The 20,976-nt window shown below is 46.8% G+C and overlaps 1 long non-coding RNA gene across 3 annotated transcripts; it reads left to right on the top strand.

Moving 5' to 3' along the window:
- The first annotated feature begins 10,313 nt into the window (after positions 1-10,313).
- On the top strand, positions 10,314-20,750 carry LOC308576283. Of its 3 annotated transcripts, none has more exons than XR_014003167.1 (3): positions 10,314-10,823; positions 12,585-12,676; positions 20,290-20,750. It is a non-coding gene; the product is annotated as an uncharacterized lncRNA (long non-coding RNA). The 3 variants fall into 3 exon arrangements; XR_014003168.1 differs by lacking the exon at positions 10,314-10,823 and adding an exon at positions 11,284-11,654; XR_014003169.1 differs by lacking the exon at positions 10,314-10,823 and adding an exon at positions 12,287-12,425.
- The last annotated feature ends 226 nt before the right edge of the window (positions 20,751-20,976 follow it).

Below are 20,976 nucleotides of genomic sequence, written 5' to 3'. Positions count from 1 at the left end.
CCTTGTCTTTATACTTTTCCGGCCAACCAGCCAGGAGCCACTGACAGCATCCTGACATTTGGAGGTTTCTAAGCAGAGGTTGGATGGCCTCCTGTCCTGGATGCTTTAGCTGAGATTCCTGCATTGCAGGCAGTTGGGCTAGATGACCCTTGGGGTCCCTTCCAACTCTATGACTCTATGATTCCATAAATTAGGCTGTAAAGCCTTGTTTTGAGCGACTCCAGCTATGAAATAAGCTGACACCTCTTTCTTACAGGCAATAACTTGGGAAGTAAGTTTATAAATATAATTGACTTACATCTTGCATTGTTTCCCAGCAATGGCAGCAGTAGAATCCATGCAGGCAGAATACTTAAATTTACAATATAACTAGCTTCGGGCATGTGCCTAAAGCTGGAGCAAGCACATGTGTGTTTGCATCCAACTCTGGCCAAAGGAAGAGAGAGATGGAGGAACAGGAAGTACTACATGCTCCTTCCTCTCCAGGAGGGGAGGGGAAATGACATCACAAAGAACCCTCTCTACCAATTGTATTTCTATGATCTGCCCATCAGCAATACAGCTCTGTGGCATTAGTCCCTTCTCATGCCAACTAGCAAGAATATGTATTTGTTAGGTTTGGCTGCTGATCTCTCACAAAAGACAGGGCATGTTTGGAAAGGAGATGTTGGCATAAAGACTGGGAGCGGACAAAACCAAAACAGCGAAGGGCTTTCACCTTGGCCCGTTGTCAGGCCCTCCCTTCAGCAATTCAGGAAGGCCATTATAGGAAAATACCATAGGAGGAGAGGAAATGACCATGTGGCTCTGGGCAGCAGGAAAATGGAGCACACCCTTCTTCACTGCCAGTATTATATAGACATTTGAGCCAGGTTTATCCAGCCCATCCTATATACATTCCCAGGGCGTTCAGAACAACACAACATCTTCCTATTACTACAGGACGAAAGCCCAGAAATCACATATTCAGTTGCCAGATTCTGCGCTGCCATGATACTCATTGGAGGATGGTCTATGCTACAAATCTGTCCTAAAATGAAGGCCCATATTGTTAGATCTGTATCGCCCCATATAGCTGTTTTAACGGGTCTTTTTTAATTCTTCTTATTTTTTATTCACCCATTATTTATGCTTATTCAAATATTCTGTGTATATGTTTTAATCTACAATTGATTCTTGCTCCGATTTATTTAATAATTATTCGCTTAGATTCATACAGTTACACTATTTATTTAGATGTTTTGCTTATGCTGATCTGTGACCGAATAAAGTAAATTCATTCATTAGGTATTTAAAAGACCCGGGACACCCAGACCCGGTACCAGTGCTCTGGTGGTGGACTTTGGGATCCTGAGGGCAGTGCCCTTTGCAGCAAGCCCAGGCCCCTCCAAGCCCCCCTTTGTTTAAAAAGTGGGAGGAGCAGGGGTCTGCCTCCCCCCACCCTTGTGCAAAAGATCCAGACTCCGCTCCTGTGGCCAACAACCCACAAGGGCACCTATCTTAGGGGGTTTCCATATCAAAACAAAGCAAAACTAGAATACAACGCAGGGATGAAGTGCTTGGTCTATGGCTGCACGTTTGCTTCCCGTTCCAGGATAAATTTTCATGAAAAGGGTACAGAAACCAACCCTTTTGCTTCTGCTCTTTCATCTGGAGCCCCCAGCCCCCCCGCCCAGAGGACACCCCTGTCTTTCTGAAAGACACAAAGAAGGCCTGAAAAGGGCCTTTCATCTCAGCTTCGCTGCGAAAGCCTCTGCCTGAATGACAGGTCGGCGCACTTGGGGGCGCTGCCGCAATCTAAATAATAAATTACAGGAGTCCTCGTTTGTCACACAAAACGCACCGGCAAGGGAAGAAGCAAAAGCCCCGAGGAGCTGGACGAGAGTGCAAGAAGGGGGGGGGGGCGGTGGAGGAAGAGAAGCCCCGTCAAAGGAGGAAGCCGCTTCCTTCGGACAAAATGGGCTTTTCCTTCTAAGAGAACGCCAGATTTATGGGTTAATAAGTATCTACAATTAGTGGCTGGGAAAAATCTACCCAGGTAGACAAGAATTATTCATTCCAATTAACTACAAATTAAGATCAAGCCAATTTAGGCCCATTAAAATGGAAACGCACATCATCTCCCATTCAAAGGAATTTGTATTTGATGCAAATGGAAGAAATTCAGAAACTTTGGAAATGTTTTCTGATTGTTCATTTGCATCATTAAGCAGCACAGAAAGGGGGGGGCTTCCCGAAAAGGGGGGAAGCAGAGAGAACAGAAGGAACAATAATTAGTTATGTAAATAATGTGGCATTCTTGTTTATAATTAGTTCAGGAATAAAATAAAATTCACGCATGTCACAGGACTAATTTTCGTATGCAAATGAACAATCAAAATTATAAACGGTAATAATGCAGTTTGGGAGAAGGTGGCATTTCCAATTTATTAGTGGGCACGCATGAGGAAGCTGATTCCAGCTGACGGCAGAGGCTTCCAAGGTAGCTGCAGGGAGATAAAAAAGGGGAGGGAGACGGGAGGGGAGGAACTGCCAGGGCCAAAGGCACTTCTGGCCACCTGACCCCCCCCTCCTGACCCCCACAAGTTGTTTGCTTCAAGACTTCAAGTGGCCAGGCCTTCTTCAGGCTCAACTGCATGTCAACGGACCCCAGGTGGTGTGTTGCTTCCACGACATTCCCACAGAAACCAAACACACCCTTAGTTCCTGCATCTCATTTTGCAGAAAGCTGATGTGCTGCATCAGGACGATTTTGGGCATCCCATGGCAGGACAGGGCCTCAAGCAAAGATGCCCCCCACGCCCAAGCCCACATTCCCAGCAGGTTGGCACTCTTGTTTCTGCGATGTCTGCGCTGCCTTGGTCATGTCCCCAGAAGGGAAGAAGGCAGGAGCCCTAAGGATGCGCTCGATGGGAAGCTGACAACACACTAGCCTCTGGCCCATGGGACTGGCCATCGGCTCCTCCTGGGTCCATGCTTTTCCTGCAGCAGTGCACAACCTGCCTGTTTCCCAGCCCCACCAGGATTTCCCCCCATGCCTATGCCCAGAAAACCTGGTGATTCAAGTGTTCGGCTTATTAAAACAACAACACAAAATCCCCCTACAGATAGGTAGCCGTGTTGGTCTGCCATAGTCAAAATAAAAAAATTCCTTCCAGTAGCACCTTAAAGACCAACTAAGTTAGTTCTTGGTATGAGCTTTCGTGTGCATGCACACTTCTTCAGATACAGTGTGCATGCACACGAAAGCTCATACCAAGAACTAACTTAGTTGGTCTTTAAGGTGCTACTGGAAGGACAAAATCCCCCAACAGTCCGAACTACCACTCAATGATTCCAGCTGCGCTGCACTTATAAGAGGGATGAATGAAGTCCAGGGACAAGAAACAGATGCGGTTTGGGGGGGGGGAGAGGAGCCTTTCCTGCAATCTGAGCTGGGGGAACCTCTGCCCACAGGCCACCTGCAGCCCCCAAGCTTCTCTCTCCAGCCCTCTCTGGCCCTGCTGCACACCCTTGTGCTCAGGCGCTTTGGCCTGCCAGGAATGTGCCCTTGGACTCTTTGCCTCAATGGAGGATGGAGAGGTGCAGGTCTGTGTGTAGAAACCTCTGACTTGTGGGGTGGGGATTGAAAGGTAGCCTGCTGTTCAAAAGCCGCTGCTGCTGCTGCTGCTCTGCCTCTTTTGCCTCTATCCCTGCCCAGGAAGGAATGTGGAACTCAGGCTAGAAAAGAAATATTATTATCTATTTATTTATACCTCACCCTTTCCCCTGACAGGGACGCAAGGCAGCTTACAGATAAAAGAAGAACAGCTAAAAACGGGGGAGAACACAATTATTAAAAACAATTTAACAGTTAGTTAGAAAGAGAGAGAGAGAGCATACAGATAATTACAATAGAAACAGCACGGCACCAGCCCTTTCATTAAAAGCATTCAGTTCCCAAAGCCTGCTGAAACAAGAAAAGTCTCCAACTGTTGTCAGAAGGACAGCAAGGAGGGAGCCCGCCCAGCTTCTCCTGGGAGGGAGTTTCAAAGTTGCCTGGCAGAAGCCACCACCAAGAAGGCCCTCTCCTGCGTCCCCACCCAGCCTGCCTGGGAGGGTGATGAGACTGAGACTGAGAGAAGGGCTTCCCGCAAAGGTCTCAGAGCCTGGGGCAAGTTCTTATGAGGGAAGAGGGTCTTTCAGAAAGACTGGACCTAAGATGGGTAGGGTTTATAGGTCATAACCAGGCCCTCTGCCCTCCAATTTAAATGGAGGCAGACTTGGACCTTCTATGTGTGAAGTAGGTGCTCCTTCCCAGCCGCAGCTGCTGGAGCAGGGGGGTCCCAGCTGGTACTGGACCACAACTCCTCTCAGACCCAGACCCAGTCCCAAACCCCTGGGCTGGGAAACTAGGCTGGGAAAGGTGGGTATAACCTCTCTTGACTCGTTTGCTGTAGGGGTGCTGTTGTCCAGATGTTGGCCCTCTCCAGATGTTGGCCATGGTGGCTGGGGCTGATAGAAGCTACAGGGCAGCAACATCTGGAGGGCACCTCATGGGCTGGTCCTGCTCTCGAGGGACTTGTGGTGATGCTTTTCAGCCTCTGCTCCCCCAGTCCAGCCCGATTCTCTTGCTCCATTTCTCCCACTCCTTAGCCAAGATTGTGCAACGCCACCTCCTTCCAAGTGTGGCTGCATGATTAATGCTCAATGTGGAAAATCCAGGCTGTCCAAAAGTTAATTGCTATCACTTTGAGGGGCTAAGATGAATGACTGGGCCTATTATTTCTGTCAAGTTTTTTTGACTTATAGCATTTGATATTTTGCCCATCATTTCAGATCTGTTGGAGATGTAGGGTTGAACGGATGCAGGGAGAGCTCAAAGATTCTCCTTGAAATTAATTATTTTTTAAGTTAATTAAGAAAGCGGGGGGGGGGACCTTGGGAGAAAAAGTCAGGATCGATTTGGTAAAAGTTGAGAAAAAGAACGCCACCCCTCCTCCCTCCTTGTAATTGGGAAATACATCTTTTCGAGAAATGTGGATTTCAGGCCAAAGACAGAAGGGGGATCCCTTCCTGATCCTGAGTCAGATGATCCTTGGTCCATCTAGCTGAGGACAGGCAGGGAGAGGCCTTTCCCAGACCAAAGGGTCAAGATGAAGAGCCATCCGAAGGTAGAGCAACAGTTAGCAGACTGGACACCAGCAACCCCCACCCCCAGTGGGTGAAGCCCCTCATGTGGTGAGGCAAGACAGGGCCTCCTCTGTGGTGACACTCTGCCCATCACACTCCCTTCCTCCCTGGGATTATGTGGAATGAAGGGTGGCCAGAATACAATCATGTATGTAATTACAGTGATTATTTATTGGCTTGCATTTGTACATGTAAATTAGCCTCTTTTGTATTCCTTTTCGGTGGCGCTTTGGGGGCTGCCCAAGGTTGGGCCACAGCATCAAACAGCCCCTGGCCTTGGTTATTGCTCAAGGATGGAGGAAGAAGATGAAATGAGGGATGTGCCAAACCTGTATCTCAACCTCCACCCCTGCATTCTCCAAGAGAAGAAAATGAAGTCAAAAATTACCAAAAGGGAGAGAAAATTTCAGTGCCATTCTTGGGGGGGTGTGTGTGCAGAGTTTTTGTCATGCTTACCTTACTTTGAAAGTGTCCAATGGGGAGCCCTTTATTTCCTTCTGAAAATCACCTGGCCAGCCGCTGGCTCTTTGCAGCCTTCCTGGGTGCCTGCCCTTCAGTTGAAGCCCAGAGAAAGAGCCCGTGTGACAAAGTGCTGTTTTTTTTACATATAAAGCCTTAAATGGCTCAGAACTGAAACACCTCAAGGACTGCCTCTCTCCATATGAACCGATCTAGACCCTGTAATTATCCTCTTCTTTTGCACCCTCCATGAGAAGTCCATAGGGTGGCAACACGAAAACGGGCCTTTTTGTGGTGGCTCCCTACTTGTGGAATGCTCTCTCCAGGAAGGCTCCCCTGGCTCCTTCATTAAATATTTTTAGGCGCCAGGCAAAAATGTTCCTCTTCAACCAGGCCTTGGGCTGATTAATATTCTACAGTCTTTTAAATGTGCTTGTAGGGAGGGGGTTGTTTTGTTTCTGTTTTAACTATTTATTTGTGCTTTTAGCGTGTATTTTTACCCTGAGATCTTTTGCGGAAGGGTGGAATACAAGTCTAATAAATAATAACAATAATGACTCCTGCTCCCATGGGAAGAAGCCCAGGTCAAAAGCTAGTCGACAAGCGAGAGCACATCACCAGCATCCTCTGCCCCTTTGCAATGATAAGGTAAGCGTCAAATCGCTCATAGACATTCTGAAGAAATGTTGAAAAAAAGTGTTCAGTAATCTGGAAGGCAGATTTTGGCACAGCACAAGATGAGGCCCAAAAGATGCCCAGCCAAGGCCATTGAGCTCATCCATTCCTCTGGCTCTCCAAGGCTTTCCTCTGCACTTTCAGGCAGACTATGTGGTGTCTCCATTCGTGGTAGAAGCTGGGCTGGGCTTTCTAGGCGTGGGGGTGTCAGGTGACTTTGGGGTGGCCTGGCTCCTTGGCTTAGCTACTGTGGAGAGATTAAATTCTGACCCTGCTGCAGGAATTTAATGATAAAGATCCTTTCTAGACAGAGCTCAGATAATGAACTGCTTTGTGAGGAATTAAAGAGAGGTTGTGTGTGAAAGAAAGAGAGAGATGATTGCTGCATTAAACGTGGGATCTCTAAAGTCAGCTAAGCTCCTTGCCAAATCTAATATTCTTCTTTATCATAGCAAGGAGGGGAGAAGGTTGGTTCATGATTTAATATCACAAACTCGCTGCCCAGAGGCCACTGAGTCTTATGGCATTCAACAGGCAGGAGACAGCAACAATGCATGCCACACCCACCCACCCACATTCACCCAGAGAGACAAATCAGAACACAATGAGATTCAAGTTGACACCACAGGAGGCACAGAGTGTGTGAAATTTGGTTTGGCTCCCATTTTAACGCCCAATTCATGCTCCCCAAAACAATACATGAACAGAAATCCATATCTCCTTTCAAATTTGCACATCCTTGAATTCTGCAGTGGAAGTCTCCAAGCAAATAATCACAGGGAGTACAAAAATGCATCCTGGGTAAAGTGAGCTTCAAGATGCAGCTACTGGTCAAAGATATCATGCCAAAGGTGCATCATATTAGACAAAGTTGTCTGCAAAAATGTCCCTGTGGGCAAAACTGCATCCAAAAACTGTCTCTTAGGAGATATGCCCACTAAAATACTGGTGAATTTTCACAAAATCTTTGCTAAAATAATAATAATTGCAAACTGATGTAGAACTTTGGCAAACAAAGGCTGGAGAGCCAGTGTGGTGTAGTGGTTAAGAGCGGTGGACTTGTAATCTGGTGAACCGGGTTCGCGTCTCCGCTCCTCCACATGCAGCTGCTGGGTGACCTTGGGCCAGTCACACTTCTCTGAAGTCTCTCAGCCCCACTCACCTCACAGAGTGTTTGTTGTGGGGGAGGAAGGGAAAGGAGAGTGTTAGCCGCTTTGAGACTCCTTAAAGGGAGTGAAAGGTGGGATATCAAATCCAAACTCTTCTTCTTCTTCTGGATGGCCATCTGCCTTGGATGCTTTCAGTTGAGATTCCCGCATTGCAGGGGTTGGACTAGATGTTTGGAGGGTGGAGGAGTTGGTTTTCAAATATGTGCTTGTTCTTTCTGCCTCCTGGCTGCCCAGGTGGGATGCAATCTGAATTGGTAACTAGGTTTCTCCCGAAGATTTTCTGCCCCTTATTGGGAAACAGAATTCAGAAAAAATGAATTTCTCTCTAGGGGGAGCTCAGTGGTGGGATGAACATTTTTCCTGTGGAAGGCCGCAGGAGGTTCAGTCCCTGGCAGGCTCAGGGGAGAGGCAAGGGACCTCACTCAGGCCGAGGATGCCAGGAAGTCCCGCCAGCCATGGAGAACAATGCATTGGAAGTACAGTGGCACCTCGGGTTAAGTACTTAATTCGTTCCGGAGGTCCGTTCTTAACCTGAAACTGTTCTTAACCTGAAGCACCACTTTAGCTAATGGGGCCTCCCACTCCCGCTGCCGCACGATTTTTGTTCTCGTCCTGAAGCAAAGTTCTTAAACTGAGGTTACTATTTCTGGGTTAGAGGAGTCTGTAACCTGAAGCGTATGTAACCTGAAGCGTATGTAACCCGAGGTACCACTGTACACAGGACTGAGCTAGAAGGGCATTTCCTCTGTCCTGGCAGAAGGCTGCTCCCGGCTTTTCCCTGGCCCTTTCCCTCAACAGAGCTTTCATTAAGCAAGGCAAAGAGAAGGCAGAGGAACACAGAGAAGATGCAGGCAGAGTTACAGTCTGCGGCTCTGGGATGCTCAGGGTGTTCGTCATAGAAAGGGAGGCAAGTGTGTCCATTTATCTCAAAAGGTATCAAAGCTCCCTGCTAATTAAAAAGCCCCTGGCTGTTAAAGTATGCTCTAACTCATGACAATATAGTCTCATCAGGCTGTGATGCAGGAGGGAAAAAGATTTAAATCTTTGCAAAAATATGTGTGTTTTTCCAGCAGTGCACGGAACCGGGACTTTGGAGGCCCCGCTGCCTGGCTCCTTGGCAGAGAGGCTGCCTCGCTCCCTGCCCCCTTGGTGGTCCTCACCTTCCCCACCTCCAGTCTGTAGTTCACAACGACTTTGGGACCTCAACAGGTTCAACGTTCAGAATCACTTTGGGTTTGGCTGCCTGGTCTTCCTACTTGCCCTTCATGCCCTTACTCTGCCTGGGGAGATGACCCAGGCATCTACCTTAGGGCCCAAAAGAGTGGGGGGTGTTTGAGATTTGGATCAGGGCCACAGCCCCAGGGAAGGGCCATAGGGCCTTGCCTTTTGCTATCATGCTGTCGCCAAGAGCCAACAAAGAGTCAATATTGGGAGGAAATTGTGCCTTTAAAATGCATGTATTGGTGAGAATAAGATTAATAAAGGGGAAATGTGTATAAGACAAAATTGCTTATGAAAAGAACACTGAAAGGCTGATAAATTTTTTGTGAGGACTTAAAAAACCCCCAGAAATGGATGTGAAAATATGGCAAATTTAAGACTGGGAAAATGAGAAAGTGAAAGAAACCTAAATTGACAGATTTATCACTTCCTCCAGGGAATGGAGGCAGACTGCCCCCAAGGCAGCCAAGCCCAGCGCCCTCTGATCTGAAGCCACGGCAGGCAGAAAACGTATGGGTGCCAGAGTTGCCAGGAACAGGACCACATAGTCCAGACAGACTTCTGCAAGCCTCCCTTCCTGCCTGCAGGAACTCTCCTGAAAGGCTCACACGCTCCTCAAATCAACAAAGGTTGCAACACACCCATGGAACACTTAATACTTCATGTTCCACTTTGAAGAGGAGGAATCTGTCTTTTTCTCTGGTGGAGTTTCTTGTCTTCGGTGAAATGAGAAGAGGAACAGAACAGATTTCTTGGTGTACAGCCTCCAGTGGCCAAACACTTAACTTGCATATTGACCTGCAAATAGCTTTGAAGCAGGGTTGGGTCAGTAGAAGGGTCTCCATTCTCTTTTAAAATAGACTCCGCAACCATCTTCCTGTAATCTCTGCTTTCGTTTAAATCCCAAGAGCAGCTTCTAGCTCTTGTGGACACAGAGCTGCACGCTTGAATGTACTACAGTGGTGCCTCACAAGATGAAAAGAATTCGTTCCGCGAGTCTTTTCGTCTTGCGATGTTTTTCGTCTTGCGAAGCACGGTCTGTCGCAACTGCGTCTCTTCAAGCGGCTTTTTTAAAAAAGCGCAAGACGTTTTCGTCTTGCGAAGCAAGCCCATAGGGAAATTCGTCTAGCGAAGCAACGCAAAAACGGAAAACCCTTTCGTCTAGCGAGTTTTTCGTCTTGCGGGGCACCACTGTATATAGCTGGCGAATTTGAGGTTTTCCCTTTGCTGCCCCCCATAGCCTTCCCTCACCAGGACTAGCCAAAGCAGGCCATTCCCTGAAGAAAGTGGCAGGACACAGCTTGGGTTGCCAGAGTTCAGGACACCCTAAAAGTTGTTGAACTTTTTTTTAAAGAAGACCCCAAAACTGATGAGCTTTTGAAAAAGGAAACCACCAGATTTTGGTAAAAGCTACAAGAATTTTTGAGTTTTAGAGCTTTTTAAAGGCATTTCTGGCATGATTTAACCCCATTGCTGGTTTTCCAGGACATTTGCCCATTTTTCGAAAAATAACCCAGGACACCATTTCCAGAGGTGAATTCCAGGACATGTCCTGGAAAATCAGGACGTATGGCATCCCTAGCTCAGGCCTTGAAATATACACAAGGTCACACAGAATTCAGATTTGGCCTCAGTGCAGAATCTGGATGTTGGGTTTTTGTGTGTGTGATGTCCTGGTTGCAACTCTGCCCCCGCCAGTGTAACTACCACTCCCCCTGCCTGGCATGAATTAATTTCAGGGTGTTGGGAAGGGAAGCCATAGCTGCCAACGCTGCCACCGTCATTCTTGACTCTGCTCGTGATACGAGGCAGGCGGTGGCGGGAGTATCAAGGGAAGGAAAACATCCTGAGTGCAACGAGGCTTTCTGAGCTTCAGAACACCAGCCTGGAAACAGCCCAGTGGCTGGGCTGCAGCTGCGGCTGCCTGGAACTTCCTGGGATTCACCCGTCCAAGAGAGGGACATCTCCCTGACAGCACGGAATACAAAGGAGAGGCCTTGCCACCTCTGACGTGCCTCCAGCTCGGACGCAGCGGGGGCCCTGGGCGCCCAGGTAGAGCCCGGCTGCTTTTCTGCAGGCTCGCTTGACACCAGCGATTAGGGAGAGTGCCAGGCAGCTGGACACAAGGTGAGGAATCGGACATGCTGCCCAATGGAAGGGACAGCCAGCCCTGACCCCAGACGGGGAATGGGGCTGCCCTGCATCTGCAGCTAAACAAACCACGTAAATCATCCTGGCAGATAGATAATTAAATAATTATCAGCCACTTAATAATGAGGAGTGGGTGTTCAGCATTAGCATATTAGACAGTGTCTTTAAGGGCTAATTGTTGCATTACATCAGAGTTACTCATTCATTATTCCTGTCATTTCGGGTGATAATTTGCACTTTAGAAGACAGTGACAATTTTAGCAGCAATTAGAGGCATGTCAGCTTGGGCCTAGTGAGTTACTGTCACAATTATAAGCAGTTTTATTTTATATTATTATTATTATTATCTGAGCATCCTGACTTGTTGGAGTGTGCTTAAGGGCAGCCTGGTCAGGCCATGAAGCTGACCCACCCGGCTGGGACAGCCTAAACTGGCAAAGAGAACGGGGCTGCCAGAAGCCTTCAAAACTTTCCAAACCGGTGACACAGAATCTCGGCCGGGAGATGCAGCACACGCGAGACGGTTCTAGACAAGGAGGCAACAATAGAAGGCAGAACAATTATGAGCCCTTCTCCCAGGGAAAATGCTTTTGTGGAGCTTGTTACACAAGACACGTGACCATGCTGCATCTCCACCTGCTCAGGGAAGAGCCGGTCAGCCTCTCTCCGTCCGGTTCTGGTTCTGCTTTCATCCACACACTTTTACATATATTGCAGACAAAATGCACTTGTTTTTCCCAATCTCAGAGCGGTGAGAGACTCAGAAGTTCCAGCTCTTACTCGGGGTTCTGTTTCTTTGGAACTGAGGTCAGTGGTGACCGTGGTGTCTTGAGGAGATACAGCTTCATTTATAGACACAATATACAACCTGAGCATATGATGGAGGAACTTACAACACCCACACTCCCAGCAGATCTCGCCTCCCCATCAGGGTTGCAGGGGAGCCTTAGTCACAGCTCATGAGTCCAGCACACAGCAAAACATGCCTCTTTCCCCCTGGCATGGAGCCCCCGCACCCCAAAACTCAGGCAGTGCCTGCACTTGGGGCGCCGGCTCTTCTTCTTCTACCTGAGGTCGGGGGGGGGGGGAGTTGTTGCTGCTGGTTTTTTGTATCTTTAGTTTAGATTTTGTTGTGAGTTATGTGCAAATCGTTTTATTTTTAATGTTTAATAAATGACTACTTTTGTTATGTTGTAGTTCCTATTTTTTCCATGTTGGAAACCGCCTTGAGCATGGTTTTGACTGTCGAAGGGCGGCATAAAAATAAAATAAAATTACATACATACTTTTGTATGTATGTATGTACCTATACACCTTACCAGGTGATGTTGCTTCCAGTCAGGTGAAGGGGTCCCCCCCATTTGTCTCTATGGCAACAAGGTAGCCTCTTTCCAGTATAAATGGCTGTACTTCACTGGTCAGCTGCAGCCTTACATCTTCACAAAGGAAATGGCTTGGTCGGCTCAGCAGGTCTGCAGACACGGGACTGCGGGTTTAGAAGAGACCCACAGGCACATTTAGGGCTGCCTTCCTTCTCCTCTATTTTTCTAAACATTTTTAATCTGCTCAGAGCATCCAGTATCTATCTATCTATCTATCTATCTATCTATCTATCTATCTATCTATCTATCTATCTATCATCTATCTATCTATCTATCTATCTATCTATCTATCTATCATCTATCTATCTATCTATCTATCTATCTATCTATCTATCTATCTATCATCTGCTTACAGGACAGAAAGTCCTCAGGCTGTAGCCCCTTCCTGGAGGCAGGGAGGAAGAAAGATGGCTGCCCCCAAGACCCTGAGAGAACTGCTCCTCTGAGGTGTGTGCAGTCAGCTGTGGGCAGAAGAAGATGTCCTTCTTGTCTAATACAAAACTGCAGGATCTACCTGCCTCCTGTTCCCTTCCTGCATCTGCGCCTGCTCCCCACCCTGAAAAAACACAGCACAAATATGCAGCTCCCTCTGAGGCCAAAAGGGAAAAAAGGCTTAGAATTATAGCAAGGATTAAATATTTCTTTAACTACAATCAAAAAGGGGGAGCAGCCTCTGTAAGCCAAACACCTTGGGAAACATGCATTATAAGGGTACATATAGTCAAATAGAGTTAATTAAGCTAAAACCACAGTAAATCTGTCAGGCCCATATTAATGCGATGGTCAAAATTGGGGGAAATATAGTATTTTGTGTAATAAATCGTGTCCCACTGCAGATTTATGCTGGCATCTGCGTAGTTACCACAGTTTTACAATAATCATTGATCAATCAAACTTTTATGACAAAACTATAATTTTTGCTGTGTTTCTCTATTACTTAGTTTCTGAGTTTGCTTAATTCCCAGAATGCGCCCCAGTAAATCTTACGTTCTGAGATATAAAGTAGATAATAAGAATGCGATGTAAGATTTGCTTATATTTTAAGCTGTCTTTGCAAATGATTTATAATTAGGACAAAATCTAAGACAAAACATTATTAAAGACAAACGCCACTCTATAAATCACCCGCGTTTGCTTACGCCCCTGGTAATTTATTAGAGGATTTTACTACAGACTTTTGCAGATGATGGCCCCAGCGTTGCATGTCATAAGTGGTAAATATTTATGATTAAGAGAATGGTATGCAAAATTCTAACAATCCCTCAGTGACCTGATGTGGCAGAACCCGGGACTGAAGCAGCATCGCAGGCCTCTGGGCTTCCCATCTCACGTCAAGCTTTAGCTCAACTCACCTGCACCTAAAGTGCTACGGGAGCACGTCAAACACCCCCAAAGCCTCCTGAGAAGCATAGTTTGTTAAGAGTGCCGAGACTTGTTAGGAGACCCCCTATTCTTCTCACAGAACTACAGTTCCCAGAATTCCCTGAAAAGAGGGATTGACAGTTACATCACTCTGAACAAACTACACTTCCCGGGATTTTGGGGGGGAAGCCATGACCATTTAAAGTTGTATGAAACTGCTTTGAATGTAAAGTGCAGAAGAGGCAGTCGCAGCCCACTTGGGATATGTGTGTGCAAATCTGAGCTGGTGCCAGACATTTTGCTCTGCTTTCCTTTGGACCACATGGGCCCTAGCCAGGCTTGCGCCCTGGGCAGCTCAGCTCCATGCTGCTAAAGCAGTGGAGTCACACTCAGGGACGCGGACTTAGAAAAAATATTGGGGGGGCCCGGGAAAGCTCATGAATAATAAATAAGCTCATGAATATGCAAATAAAGTGGCTCCGGCCCTAAATAGGGCAAGCCACGCCCCCCCAGCCAGCCGATTGGCTGGCTGGGAGGTGTGGCCAGTCGGGATTCCCCTGTTCTCGCGGGATTTCCGGCCGGGGCTCTCCGATTAGGGCGCGCGGCTGGCTGGCTGGCGAAGGAGCAGGTGGGGAGGAGGCGGGGGACGGCGGCGGCGCTCTGCTGGAAGGGCGCCCGCCCGAGATTATTGGGGGGGCTGAGCCCCCCCCCAAATTTTTTTTGAGGGGGCTCGAGCCCCCTCAAGCCCCATGGAATCGGCGCCTATGGTCACACTCCATTGTCTCTTGAGACAGGCGGATGCCAAAAACAGAGCCTGCCAGTATAGAGTCCCTGTTGAGACATTGATTCTCAATATACCGAGAGTTTGGCAATAGGAGTTAATTCCTTGATTTATGCAGCAAAGGCAGATGGTCAGCTGAGGACTCTTCAGATGGTTGATGGCCCTGCTTAAAACACAGAACATAGAGAGGCGAGACGGCCTCCTTAGCCTCTCAGCCCACAAGCAGTAAACTCATGACTGGCGGCCTCCCTTCTTTGGCAAAGTGGCAAGGCTGGAGCAACCTCTCTGCCAGGAAGAGATGGTCACACAGTGAACCAAGCTAACTCAAGGGTGTCTAGGCAAAGAGCAAACTGAGCTGGTCCAGATGGAGCTCAAACCTCTCCGTCCTGGGACAAAGAGGGGGAAGTCTGAGCAGGCTCAAAGGAATCCCAAGGTCTGGAAAATGCCTCCACCCCAGAAAGAAATGTTTAAGAGAACGATGGCAACAGGGGAGGGGGACAGAGTCCACTAAAGAAAACCCAATGAGGGCTGAGCATACTCAGTGTGAGGCATCTGATCAAAGCCTGTATTTTAAAATGAGCTTAAAGATATATTTGCAAATGTTTGTATGTTTCATGCCAGGCATAAAGCAGCTGGCTAAGTACTTTGGCAGTTGTTTATCTTCCTGCTCTCCTGGAAAGGGCCCCCCTGATTTATAGCAGTAGCAGGAGACAAGTTTCTCAAAGTTGTAAAAGGGAAATACAGGCTGGGAGCAAAGGTTATATTGACCCTACATATTACAGAATACAATCAAGCTGCAAAAACACTAATTAAGAGTTGGTAAATAGTAAGATTTATTGTTTAACAGAAAATAATACCATGTGCCTCCCATCAGACTCGAGCCATATTTTCCTAAAGTTAAAGGGCAAGAGCTAATGGGAAAAGCAGCTGGCTGGGAAAGGGAGTTGTAAACTGAAGAGGCTTCTTTTTGAAGCTGTTTTTACTGAGTTCCTTTTTACTTTGAAAAGGCCTTTTCTTCTAAAAAGCTATCTATGTTATGTATGAAATTTGTTGGCTTAATGTAATTATGCAAAGGATTTAGAAAGTAAGAAATGTTAGATTCTTATTTCATTGATGGTGTGTGAGAAGGTGAACCCAAGATCTCTGTTTAGATAGAATTTAAAACCATGAGCCATCTGTTTTAGCCATTTGTTTTGGAGTGCAGGGGCAACAGGGCAAAAGTTGATCTGGTAATTAAGGTGCCTTGTCGAGGCAAATGTAAGATGTATGGCTACTTGTCTGCCATTTATGGATAGAAGGAAATATAGTTCTTTGTCTCCCATAAAAGGTAATAGGAAGTGGGTGTATCTTTTATGATTGGTTCTAGCAAACAGCCAATAGGAATTTCAACCAGGCTGATTGGACAGAGGCAGCCAAAGGAGGAGCAAGGGGGCTGGGCTGAGGAAATATAAGTGCTGGCCATCAGGGCTGGAGTGGGCAGAGCTTTTGGTAACCATATACCACTGTGCCTATCATTTATTTGTCTGACAAATAAATTATTATTTTAATTTCTCTATTGCTGCGTTGAATATTTCATTCCAGCTAAGCGTTAACCACAAGCAGGGTGCTACAAGTGTCCACTTAGTGCTGATGGACTAGGGGTGGGAAGGACAGAAAACTTTGGAGAGGGGGAATGGAATGGAGTATTCCTTAGGAGGGCCAGCTCCTGAAGAGGAGGAGCATGCCATGCAGAGCCCACACTTTGTTGTCCGGCTTAATCCCCCGCCAACTAAGTGTGGCACTGGCAGACCCTCGTAACTCAGTGACTGACGGATCCCCAGAGGTTCTTTGCATGTGTGGGGCACCCCATAAACACATGTGCCAATGACAATTCCTTCCCCATTCACTTCAGGAGAGTGGGGCATGTGGAGAATGAACGAATGAATGGGGAAGGCAGATGTCTCCTCTCACCTGTACCTACCTGGCCTCAAGAACTTCACCTGAGGTCTAGCAGAGGGATGTGGTGGCAGTTCCTGGAGAGAGGGACTTTTTGGTGGTGGTGCCCCAGTCGTGGAATGCCCTCCCTGACCCAAAGAGGGGCTCCCCAGGGACCTACATGGCCATCTTGTCAACTTCACATGAAGAAGACCTTTGGATTCCTCCAAGCTTTAAATCTCCCAATCTTAATCATTAATGATTACAGACAGTGCTTTTCCCCCCAACAAAAATGTTTAGGGGTGCTCTCATTTTCCTACTCATATTGAAATACTGACCCTCAATGAGGCCAAATTTAGTTTCAGAAAATGTTTAGCTGTATGTGTACCCCTGCGTCCCCCCCCCCCAGAGAAAAAGCACTGATTGTAGATATTTGTTGATGTTTTACTCTCTCTCAGTGGTTTCATTCTGTGTTTGTATGCCACTTTTCCACGAAAAAAATGTGCTCAAAGTGGCTTACAGCAAAGGAAACAAATGCATTTCGAAACCAAACAGTGTATGATTTCATTGGTATATTTGATGGTTTAAACATTTGTTATAAACTGCCTAAGAACCTTTTACTATTGGATAGCCCCAAACCAGAGTAAATAAGCAGTCCCTTCTACCTGAAGATAAAAAAATATATGGATGTGAAGCATCCCCCCCCCCCGAGAGGGATCTAAGGGAAACATTTGGCATTTAATATTAAATTGGTAGCATTCTATTCTTTCTGATAATGCTCTGCCTGCACCTTGAGGGGAAAAAAAATGAAAGAAGCCTTCATTTTTCTGCTGGTCAGCCATTCAACTGTTAAAGGAGGAGACTTTTGCCAGGAACTAGAGGAACTAGAGGAACAAAACAATCTCTTTCTGGCCTTCAGAAACAGCCGCTTCTTCCTCCTCCCCCCCCCCCTCACTTGCTGAGGCAAGAGCCTTCCCTGAGATGCAGCTGCTGACATGCCGGATGTCTTAACAGCCCTTCAGACTAACATGCTGTTAACAGACAGGCACGTATGTAGCCTGCCATGCTGAGTCTTGGCGGAAGCAGACTGACATGTTTGTATGCATGAAACACAGTGAGGGGAGGGCCTGTTCCACACTCTGAGCTCAAGAGCTGGTGACAGAAGGGCGGGGGGGGGGGCAGAGGCATTGGATGTGGAGCCGCTCAGCACCCTTGCAGAAAAGCACCTTTCCGTGCTTGGCCTGAGCCCAGAGCGCCACACCTATTTATCAATCAATCAATCAATCAATCAATCAATCAAAAAGCCATCCGAGGTAGAGGAGGATAGATTGATTGCAAAAGCGATTATAATCCATTGTTCTGATCATCTCTCAGCCAGCATAATCTTGACTTTCCCCTTGGTGGCATCGTCAGGAGATGCTGCCTGAGTTGCTGGCTGGCTTTGTTATCAGTCCTGCTCTATCCATCACTGGGCAGATAATCCTTTTGCTCTGACATCAGCTTGCGATAATCTGAGCTGTTCCATGCTCAGTATTCACAGGCAGCTCTTGAGAGTCAAGGAGGCAGTTTCTACCCAAATCAGCTGGAAAACACAGAGGCAGCTACCTTGGGACTCTGCACATATGCGCACGCACACAAACCTCCGGTTTCTGTAAGAAGGGTCTAACCAGACATGCAGGAGTGACATGGAAATAACACACTTTCCCTCTTATGTGCTCTTTTTTCTTTTTTTTGGGGAAGGGCTTTTAATAGTGCTGTGCTGTTTTTATTATCTGTATTTTAATAGATTTGTTCTTCATTTTGTTTTAATTCTTTTACTGTTTAATTGCTTTGTAACGATCATCATTTAAAGTTGATTGATTGCTTGATTGCATTTATACCCCCCCCTTTTCTCCAAGGGCTCAAGGCGGCACATGTGGGTCTCCCCCTCCTTACTGAATCCCCACAACCACCCGCAGGCTGAGAGGCAGTGGGGATTTCAACCCTGGTTTCGTAGTTTGTCTCTCTAACCACTACATCACACTGGCTCTCTCTATGTTTTTATCTGTGAGGTTTTAATTTATGTAAGCCACCTTGAGTCCCTGTATGGGGAAAAGGCAGAACAACAACTTTTAGAGTTGGGAAATTCCCTGTCAGTTTTTTAAAGTGAGACCTTGGCTGGATCTAGACACATCAAAAAATGTTTTAGGAAAACACATCGTGAACCTCATAATGGGGAATCATGTTGCTGAAAGAAGGGGCTCTACAGTGCCATCTGGTGTCACCGTGTTATAACACATTTAAAACGCCTTTTCAAAATTAATGCAGGGGATTCCCTGGATATTTTTTGCAGCTTGCTGAAGGATTGTTCCAGCGGCTGTGCCATCACCCTTTGTGAAGTGGATTGCTTAATGATTAGTGTTGGGGGACTGATTGGTCTTCACTGGGTGGGGGAGGGGTTTGCCTCGGCATCAGTGCAAGTCTGGACCAACGGTGCCCCCCAGAGGTGCAGGCTCCGAGGGGCCCATGGGGCCTGCTCCCCTTTGCATTGTGAGTGTGGGTGGGTGTCAGACTCAGAGAGCATATTTGATGTGGGTGGGTGCTCTGGCATCTGCCTCCCCCCCACTTTTACCCAAATGCCCCTAATTATCTGACACGATTGTTTTAAAAAAGAAAAGAGAATGACAACAAATGGGAAGAGCAAAACAAGTATAAACTGAATGAATGAAAAACTAAACAAACACAATTTCACAAAGATAAGTAAACAAAATGAGCAGCGCTATTTCTAGAAAAACAGGTCCTTCTAAAAACGGTCCATTTTAGACCCATTTACCTGTTGAATCTCCAGCCTGCCTCACTAAGATTTGCTTTTGCTGAGCTGTGTTTTCAAGCTATGCTGTCTGCCATCCTAGACGGACGATATAACAGGGTACCGTACGAAGAGAGACTCTATATGTGGACAACTGCAGGCAGGTGATCCTGCCCCCCTGGTCTAGATTGCGCCCCCTAGCCACGAAAAATAGGGGAAAACAGGGTGCCCGCATAGCATATAAAGACCTGCTATTAAAAACCTTTTCTTATGAGGCAGTAATCAATTTTTTTATTTACAGACATATTTATGGGCATTTTTTTAGCCACGTTTACTCCCCCTCCTCACCTGTGCCCCTGGCAGGGGCCTTCCTCCCCACCCCCCAGCTACAGCCCTGACCAGAGGGGGAAGACATCTTGCATTCTTTACTACATTGCCCACTATACCTTGGACCCAGGAGGCAATTTCTCATCTCACCATCCATACAGGAAAGATGTCTCTCCCTGGCAGAGAAGGTCCTATGACTTCTTACCGATGTCAACGCTTCAGTGACTCCTAAAGTCGCCCTTTTTGCTTTGGTGGACAAAAGATCAGAGAGAAAACCCTGGACAATAACAGTGAACTCTAAGAGAGAGACTGAGATCTAAAGAGAGACCGTTATTTGTGGTGCACACCCCTTTTGCTTGTATTTATTTCTGATTCAAATTTGTCATGGCCAATGGCTAGAACAATAAAGTTATTTGGATTGGATAGAAAAAGAGGTGCCAGAACTCACCACGAACGCTTGTTCTCTTAGAATGGCCATGGCCCTCACTTGAGAGGTGCTGGAACTGAGTTCCAGCTGGAAAAAGTCCTGAAAATGAGTATTTAAATAACAACCACAAGAAATTTTCCCTTGCACACCCCTGACATCCCCTCACCAGGAGTAAAGGCTAGGAGTGCCGTTTCCTGCAAAAGAAGAATTTATCTTCCAGGTGGTGCAGCAACATTCTGTTTCCTTTATCAATATATCTGCTGCTGGTTTTTTAGGGAGGGTGGATTGAGGAGATGAGATGGCAAAAATATTGCAAAATATTTGTAAAAAGCTAAATCATGCCTTAAAATTGAAAGTATTAGTTGATTGGCTAGTGTGTTCTACTGGTTGCTTTGGGAATCACACATACAAAATCTAAATTTTGAAGCTGATTTTAACTGAACTTGTTCCCTTATAAACAGGAATTGTGGGAGAGAAGCAATCTGTGCATCCCGGAAGAAGCGCAAGTAGCTGCACAGGCACAGCACCCGTGGTCCACAAAGGAGGACCGGGAGCACCCATCCCACCAGCCGAGGGAGCTCCTCATGTTCAGGCACCCCCTGCAGCTGGGGAGGTTTGTCTGTGTGTCCACTGGTTCAAGGCTGCTTGCTGTTTTGCTTTGTTTTAAGCCCACTGCTGGCGTTGCTCACCCAGCGGCTGAAACCCAGCTGTGCTGGCTTCACAGACGTGAGGCAGGAGGCGGAAAAACACTGACAGCCTCTCAACCTACCCAAGGATGAGGCACCCCAGTTTCCGCTCTGTTAGGCATCAGGCAGGTGGGCTTCCCAGCTGAATATTTGGGCAGAGTTACTAAGGCTTCTTCTCCAAGCCTTTCTACTTCATGGAATGACAAAAGTGTAATTTTATCAGAACAAGTTATTTGTTGTTTACCGTTGTAACAATTGTTTTCTCAGAATTTATCTTCTGTAACTTGAAAATAAATAAAAACAGTATTTTTAAAAAAAACCAAACCCCAAACCAAGGGGCAGTGGTCAATCCCATCTCTTTGCTGAGGGTACCTGCTTTGTGACCTGTTTTCAGACGCCTGTTCGTCACATGTGCACATCACATTTTGAGGCAGGTGCTTCGTAAAAAGCAAACAGATGCAG

The sequence above is a fragment of the Podarcis bocagei genome (genome assembly GCF_964188305.1).
Source record: "Podarcis bocagei genome assembly, chromosome: 16".
Taxonomy (NCBI): Eukaryota; Metazoa; Chordata; class Lepidosauria; order Squamata; family Lacertidae; genus Podarcis; species Podarcis bocagei.
The sequence above is the reverse complement of the archived record's forward strand: the minus strand, read 5'-3'. Positions and strand labels throughout refer to the sequence as shown.